Raw genomic sequence first — 8,820 nt, 5'->3', positions numbered from 1 at the left:
GTCAAAAACAAAGTTGGGGAAAAATATGAGAGAAGCCGAATTTGATTATGCTCACAACAATCAAATAATTCTACCATTATTCTCTCCTATAATTTGGCCACTAAATCCCCACCCTTCCAAGTCCCACATTTTCCCCCTAAAATCACTCCACCATCATCTCCTCAACCACCAAATTCAAAATCCTCGGTGTTTCGGTCAAACACAACTTCCTCCCATAGCCACCAGTAAAAATAATCTCCATTTGCACAAGTAGGGATTCGAACCTCAAACCACTAACACACTCCACACGCCACTATCCACTGGACCAGCAGGCCCATTCTATCATGTTTTTACCAAAATAAACTTATAATGCTACCGGCCAAAGATAGGGGTTTTATCCTTAAAAAGCAAAATTTTTGTGGAAGCCAAGGCTTGAACCCATGACTTCCCAAACACTCCCAAAACACATAACCACTGAAGCAAACACAGACTTGTATCACATTCTTACACAACTAAATATTTATGAGCAGCTTCCTAACTATTCCCATACTCAAAACCTAATACTTCTAGGCCCAAAATTCGGGGTATTACACACAGCTCCAAACATGCCCGTGTCTCAGGCCATGTGGAAACAGAGCATACATACTGACTTGTATCACATGGCCGAGGACTTGCCCATGTACCAGGCTGTGTGAAAACTGGAGTGTATACTGACTTGGCCACACAGCTGACCACACGCCCATGTGTCTCGACCGTGTAGCTCACTGACTTGATTTTTACGCATTATCAGAGGATACACGGCCGTAACCATGACCGTGTGTCACACACGGCTGAGACACACGCCCGTGTCTCTGCCCGTGTAGACAAAACTAGGCCATTTGCAAAGCCACTTTGCTACCCCAACTTCAATGTACCTATACAAGGCAAAATGTACAATTTCCATACACAAAGGGTAGCCAAATCAATCCCAATTCATGAAAAATTCATGCAATACAAATACAACCATTTCACTTAGTCAAATATATACCAAAACAACATGATCTTTAACCTTAATTCATACAATATGTACATATAGACCAACTTAACATTCACAATAGAGAACCATCCTCAATTCAATCAATTTATTCACTGTATTACATACTATTTACCTACCAATTTGTCATATAAATTTATGCCACAATAAGACCTTTCTCAAGCTTTCATCCACCATAATTCAAATAACAATTGTAACTTCCATAATGTCTTGGTTACAACCTTACCAAAACAAACCATCTCACAAGGCATTATAAAAATCTTACAAAAGTCATTAACAACCATTTCTAATAGCCAAAGACATATCAATATTAACATCATTTACAAGCCAAATCTCATGGCTATAATCATAACCAAAATACCACATCTAGCCTATACATGCCATATACCATAAATGTATAATTCAAAAGTACCAATTTAGATGTTTGATAGTGCGATGATGTTCCCGATGACTCCCGGATCTGAGCTACCCTTGATTCACTATAACACATAGAAAAATAACATGAAGTAAGCTTCATAACTTAGTAAGCTCGTATGTGAATAAATTAATTCATCGAATAAATGCAAATCAACCAATTACACATGACAAAACCATATACTCATTAACTACAAACCTTTCTCATGTCTCAAAATATGATCAAATACAAACTCATTGAACTTTCACTATTTAATACTCGAATAGGTTCTGTATATACCTGTATCGCTTCGTACTAACCTCTTTATCAACCACATCATTTGTTTACCCGTTGAACCATTCAGAATAGAAATCGGATACTCAGGAGTCTCGTACGATAAGTACCTATACCATGGCCCATAGCCAAATCAAGGTAACTTATCCGAAGAGCTATTATCATGGCTCGAAGCCGAATCATCTGATATGCATGGGCGCCCAAAGCCAAATCGGTAAAATACGCACTCGAAGTGCTAATATCAAGGCCCGAAGCCAACTTAACGTATCAATTACTGACATGTCAATATTATCTAAAACTATTCTTAAGGTTCAACCAGGCTTTCACACTTTTCGTTTCTATCGTCGAATGTATTCGTAAAGTCCTTTTCACAATTCATACATTAACCATAGTCCCGTTTTAAAAATTAATGCAATATTAAATCATTTTAGCATACATTTATAATATAATCATCACATACGAACTTACCTCATATTTGGAATTGATGGATTGGATCAGCTACTCGATAACCTTGCTTTTCCTTCGATCTAAATCTGAATTCTTTCTTTCTTTATCTATATTAATTCAAAATTAACTTGATTATTCATCTACTCATTCAATTAATCCAAAAATACACATTTGGGCATTTTTACACATTAGTCCCTAAACTTTCACATTTAATCAACTTAGTCCCTATTTCACAAATACACAAAATTCACACAATTCAACAAAACCCATGCTTGACCGAATTATATATAGGTCCCTACAAGCCCAAAACTTTCATTTATTTCACATTTCAATGACACAATTTGCACATTTCACAATTTAATCCCTATTATGCATTTTCATAAAAAATCACTTAACAAAACATGTAAAACTATCATCAAGCTTTCATATTTCAACATTAAACATCAAAGAACACATAGATTCAACAATGGCAATTCTCAAAATCTTTAACAGTTTCGAAATTAAAGGTACGGGCTAGCTAGATTGAGCTGCAACGATTACAAAAACATAGAAATCATCAAAAATCGAGTTAAAATCGTACCTTAATCAAGCTAGAAGTGTGTCGAACCTTAGAAAGCTTCAAAACGGTTCTTTCTTTTCTATTTTTGGTTGCTAAAAAGATGAATGAAAATGAATTTTGGCTTTGTTTTATTAAATTATAACTTAATTACTAATTTACCATAATAACCTTTGTTATAAACATATAAAAACATATAATGGATGGCCATAATTGTCCACTCACACTAATCATGGACTATTAACATTATAAGGACCTTTTATTTATTAAATCATAGTAATTAAAAGCCTTTAACAAGTAGAATGCAACTTTTGAATTTTACGCGATTTAATCCTTTTTATCAAATTAACTAATAAATCGATAAAACTAGCTCACGAAATTTTCACACATATCAAATAACATGCTGTAAATACCAAAAATAATATTAAAAAAATTTTATGGCATCGAATTTATGGTTCCAAAACCACTGTTTTGATTTAGCTAAAACCTGGCTGTTACAGATGACCTATGCTCATACATCGTTTGACATAAATTTGATAATGGCTATGTAATGACATGAAATTCCTATGATGGTTCTGTTTTCTTCTGTTAATGCTAGTATGTTTCACTGTATTTAATGTTTTTGCCTGTTTAAATAATTATTCGGCTCACATTGAGCTTTTCATAAGCTCAACCCCCAATAGTGTTTAGCTTTTCAGGTAAACCTCAAAATTAGGACTGGGCTCGACATTTTGAGAATCACCTTGGACCTCAAACTATTCTTAACAAGTATTATTAAGTCTTTATTGGTTTTGGCTTGTAATTTTTAATTATCTCTGATCTGTGGCTTGCTAACTTTTCTTTTGGGAATTTTTGCATGTATGAATTACTCAAGCATAATAACCGGATAATGCATTATATCAGGCTTAAGTAAAATTTGATATTGTTCCCTAGTTTCCACTATATTGCAAATGAATAGTTTTTGAAAAACAAATCAATAAGGCAACTAATTTTCCAAAATGACTTGAAAAATGGTTTTTCTGCTGCATTAGTTTAACTTTGAATTTTTTTAAAGAAGAGAGACAAGCAAACAATTTTTCTAAAATAACACTGTCAACAATAAAATGAATCCTAAGTATGCATGACCTAATGAATGAATGCTTTTAAGCTAACTCAAAGTACAAATATGGTTTTCTCTAAAATGACTTTTTTGTTAAAGTCCTAAAAAGTAACGTAAGTTAGCTTAGCCATTTCGGTGGCTAATGTAGCCTTCTCAATCTAGCCATAACGTCTAGGCCGGTTTGGGAGGTTACAATAGCTCAAGTGTAACACCCCTCACCCGTATCCGACGCTGAGACAGGGTTCGAGGTGCTACCGGACTTAACTCAAGCATACGCATATAAAACTGGGCCATAAAATTTCTTTTAACTTAAATATTCTCGTTCACATGCATTATGTCCCTTAAACAGGCTCACGATGCCCAAAACATATGTTAGAGATGGTTCGGGACTAAACCGAGAACTTAAGAAAACTTGGAAAAAAATTCATGCTTTAAGGCTCCACACGCCCGTGTGGGTATAGACCGTGTGGTCACTCACGCCCGTGTGGCTTGGGACATGCCCGTGCCCTTAGCCTGTGTGCAACACTGACTTTAAAAAACGACCATGACACATGCCCGTGTGGCGTGCCCATGTACAACATTGACTTTAAATTTTAAGTGCAAGGGACGCACGACAATAACACACACCCATGGGAGTGAGCTGTGTGTCACACACAGCCTGGACACACGCTCGTGTACCTTGTCCGTGTAGACAAAAGGAGGCCATTTTTCCAAGCCATTTTGTCACCTATTTTACACAACCTACACAAGATCATTTCAATATACTAATTTCACCACAATAGACACCAATTCATCCATAGAAAGAACATTATATGCATTTACCAAAATGAATAATAACAATTATTCTAGGCTTGATACAAAATAAAGGGCTTTTGACTCAAGCCAAAATACATATCCAATTTCTCATTAAATCAAACATCCTAGTCTAGCACTATACATGCCATACTCAAAAGAAGATTTGTACTATACCAAGTTCTTTGATTGATAGTGTGATCGATATCTCTAACTTTAAAGGATCCTTGAGCTAAATAAGCGGCACTGAAAGAAAAGGGAAAGGAAAGAGAGTAAGCATAAAGCTTAGAAAGTTGCATATAAATGAATATACAACAACAATTTCACCATTAGTCATCATGCTCATAACTCAAAGGTAAGTATAAACTTAACTTACTCATTACCGTCTACTCAAGTCAGATTTTCTAATTTGAGCTCATTACTCATTGATTACCAAATAAGTACCTGTATCACTCACAATGTTATTATACTTTCCTTCTTAAATCACTTTCTTAACCTTTAAAATTTAACCTTTCAGAATACTACCGGATATTCTATAAGCCTCAAACATGGGATATGTTACCGATGCCATGTCTCAGACATGGTCTTACACTGGCTATCATCATCGAGGCTGATGCCATGTCCCAGACATGGTTTTATACTAGCTCTCGTCTATACGTGCTGATGCATGTCCCAGACGTGTCTTACACTAGCACAAATCTTAGCCGATGCGTGTCCCAGACATGTCTTACACTAGCTATCATCGTCGAGGCCAATGCATGTCCCAGACATGTCTTACACTGGCGCTTATTCTCTACGCCGATGCCATATCCCAGACATGGTCTTTCACTGGCTATCATATTGTGGCCGGTGCATGTCTCAGACATGTCTTACACTGGCATACAAGTAATCTGAATTTTGTGGCATGAATATCCGGTCTGTTTCCTGGGGTTCCAACTAGATCTTTCTACTATCTCAATCATTAATATGCATTCTCATTTCACGATCTAGCAATTCATGCTATGTCAAATCAATAAAAATTAAAATACATGCATTAACAATGTAATCATAGTATTTACATACAACTTACACCGGTTTACAAAATGTACTCGACTAGTTGGTTTAGTCGAATTGCTTGGCTTTTCCCCGATCTAGGTTCAGTTTTGGAAAATCTTGATCTATAATAACAAAATGCACTCATTTAGTCACTAATTACCATTAGGCAATCATAAATTCACATCTTTGGTAAAATGACCATTTTGCCCCTAGACTTTGGCAAAATGACCATTTTACCCCTATGCTCGAAAATCAATTTTTATCAAATTTCTTCGTATTTCAAGCCTATCCAAACTCTTTTTACTCTTATAGCAACCCAAAAAATCCACTATTTCCCACATTTATCACCTATTTTGCAACTTATGCAAAATAGTCCTTTTAGGTGTTTTCATGCTAACACCTTTCACAAAAGTTGTTTATAACATAACTAGGACTCATATTCTTCCATAAAAACTCAGCAAACACTACAAATACATTCATGTAAAAACCTTAAACTCTTAACCATTTTGCAAAATAGACCCCTCATTTGAAAGCTCATGCTTTAAGGGCCTAAAAATGTAAAAATCTTCAAGAAAACTCATTAAAATCACTTACTTGTGAGAGGAACAAGTTGTTGAAATTTTTGAAGCTCAAAACCTTTAACAATGGCTGAAAAATTGGTGGAATGAAGAGAGAATGAAAGAAAACAAATGATAGCTAGGCTTAGGTATTATTATATTACACCTTATGTCATCAATTTCACCTAATGTTGACTTTTCAACATTTCCATCTACCGTGGCCGGCCATCACTTAATTAATGGCCCGATTTCACTTTAAAAACCCCTAATTTAAGATACATGGCAATTTGGCACTCTTAGCTATCAATTTAAGACTTTTGCACTTTATGCGATTTAATCCTTTTTCGTAATCGAGCTAACAAACATTAAAATTGACTCACCAAATTTTTCATGTACTAATATAATCATACTATAACCTCATAATATTAATAAAAATAATTTTTTCCAACTTCGAATTTGTGGTTCCGAGACCACTGTTCCGGCTGGGCCCTAAATCGGGCTGTTACATCAAGTTTTTCTCCCAGGGAGAGATGTCTCGAGACAACTAATCTAAGTCTTGAGACATGTTCTTGATGTCTCAAGGTATCCTTTAATGTCTTAGGACATACTGCTTCTAACTATCATATTTTTCTTTTGATGTCTCAAGACATATACTTGCAGATGTGGATTGCATTAAATGTACAAAATCAAGGATTCCAATAGCTAGAAACTCCCTCCAATAGCTCCAAATGTCCCAAAATCAATCGTAAGGTATAAATATGAACAAATGACATCAAAATGAAAATAAGAAATAAGCTTACAAAGTTAAAAAATGTAAAAGTCCAAAACATTCAATTGTTATACCATTTTTTCTTGTAAATACTTGTAGCTTTAGTTATAATTCTTTCTTTTCAAGTGTTTGATTGTATTTGGGAGATCAAAATAATTGTATATTAGTATTTTAGAGATTCTTATCTTATTTCTCAATTTTTGATTGTTTACTTAAGCTTTTGGGTAAAAAAGCTTAATGGGGCAATGGTGCCATCTTAGAGATTGTGTTAAGGTTATATCTTATCATAAAAATGTACTAATTAGTGGATTAGAAAAAAAACCTTAGTTTTAGCAAGCTATGATAACGAAGTTAGGAATTTGAGGTCGAACCACTATAAATCATTCTATCATTTCTTTTTAAGCTTTTTCCTTTAAATTTTTCAAACACCAATTCACCCCATTGGTGTACATTCATCATAACAGAGTTTTTACCAAGTTTTCTGTAAAAGCTTGAGTGACCATCAGACCTAGTCATATTAACATTGGTTTTATTCTACAATAGCCTTGAACCATTTATCCTTTTATTAGCATTACTAGCATACTTTTTCAAGAAGAAGCAAACAAACCTAAATCTTTTACTAAATGTTTTACTTTTCCTCGGCAAAAAAAAATATGTAACCTTACCATAGGATTGAAAGATATCATGAAGCCATGTCCAATATATTTATAGGGGAGATTGTAGACAAACATAGAAAACACCATAGCATTTTTAACCTCTTCGACTCTGTAACAGCCCAATTTAGACCCTAATTGGAACGTTAGTTTCGGGACCACGAATTTGAGTTAGAATAATATTTAGATATTATTTTCTAAGTTTAAAATGTGTGACGTTGCTTTTGTGAAAGTTTCGTTTAAAAATTTTAGTGTTTGGAGGTCGATTGATGAAAAAAGGGTTTAATCGCGTAAAATGGAAAATTTAAGAGTTAATGTATAAGGGTAAATTATGATTGTTTTTATATTATGGAATATTAAGGTAGCAGTTTGGCCATAAATAGGAATTAACGGCCGACCAATATGCATGGATTAATGACTTGAATTATTTATTATGTTTAATGGCATTATGGTATACTTTAATATATGTTAATATATTATATTTAATAAAAGATGAAAGTAGCCAACCAATATGAATGGATTAATGACTTGAATTATTTATTATGTTTTATGGCATTATGGTATACTTAATATATTTTAATATATTATAAAAGATGAAAGTAGCCGACCAATATGCATGGATTAATGACTTGAATTGTTTATTATATTTTATGGCATTATGGTATACTTTAATATATGTTAATATATTATGTTTAAGAAGAGAGGAAAGTATTCATCTTTCGGGGATTCTTTGGCCAAAACTAAGAGAAAGAAAAGAAAGTTTCAGCTTTGATATTTTCGATCCTTGCATGTTCAATTAGATCAAGAACCAAAAAGACCAGACGTGGATCGGGGAAAATAAAAAATCGTTGAGTAGTTGAATTTAACTGTCCGTCGATATCCAAGGTAAGTTATTAAGCATATATTTTGTTTCGATTTAAATAATCATAATACCTATGTAATTATGCCGAATGGAATGATATATATATATGCATGTAGTGATGAAATTATAGAATGTAAAAAGAAGTAAGATGTATTGAGTTGTTGATTTTCGGCACTAAGTGTGCGGGTATAAATATTTACGATTATGAGATTGGCACTAAGTGTGCAAGTTTAATTGTATAGCACTAAGTGTGCGATTTTGATTATTAAGCACTAAGTGTGCGGACTTACTATATATTTTCGAATAACTATTAACATTAAGTGTGCGACTTTATCGAGTAAATCATGGAC

The sequence above is a fragment of the Gossypium hirsutum genome, chromosome A06 (assembly GCF_007990345.1).
Source record: "Gossypium hirsutum isolate 1008001.06 chromosome A06, Gossypium_hirsutum_v2.1, whole genome shotgun sequence".
NCBI classification, from domain to species: Eukaryota; Viridiplantae; Streptophyta; class Magnoliopsida; order Malvales; family Malvaceae; genus Gossypium; species Gossypium hirsutum.
This window is presented reverse-complemented; position numbering follows the sequence as displayed.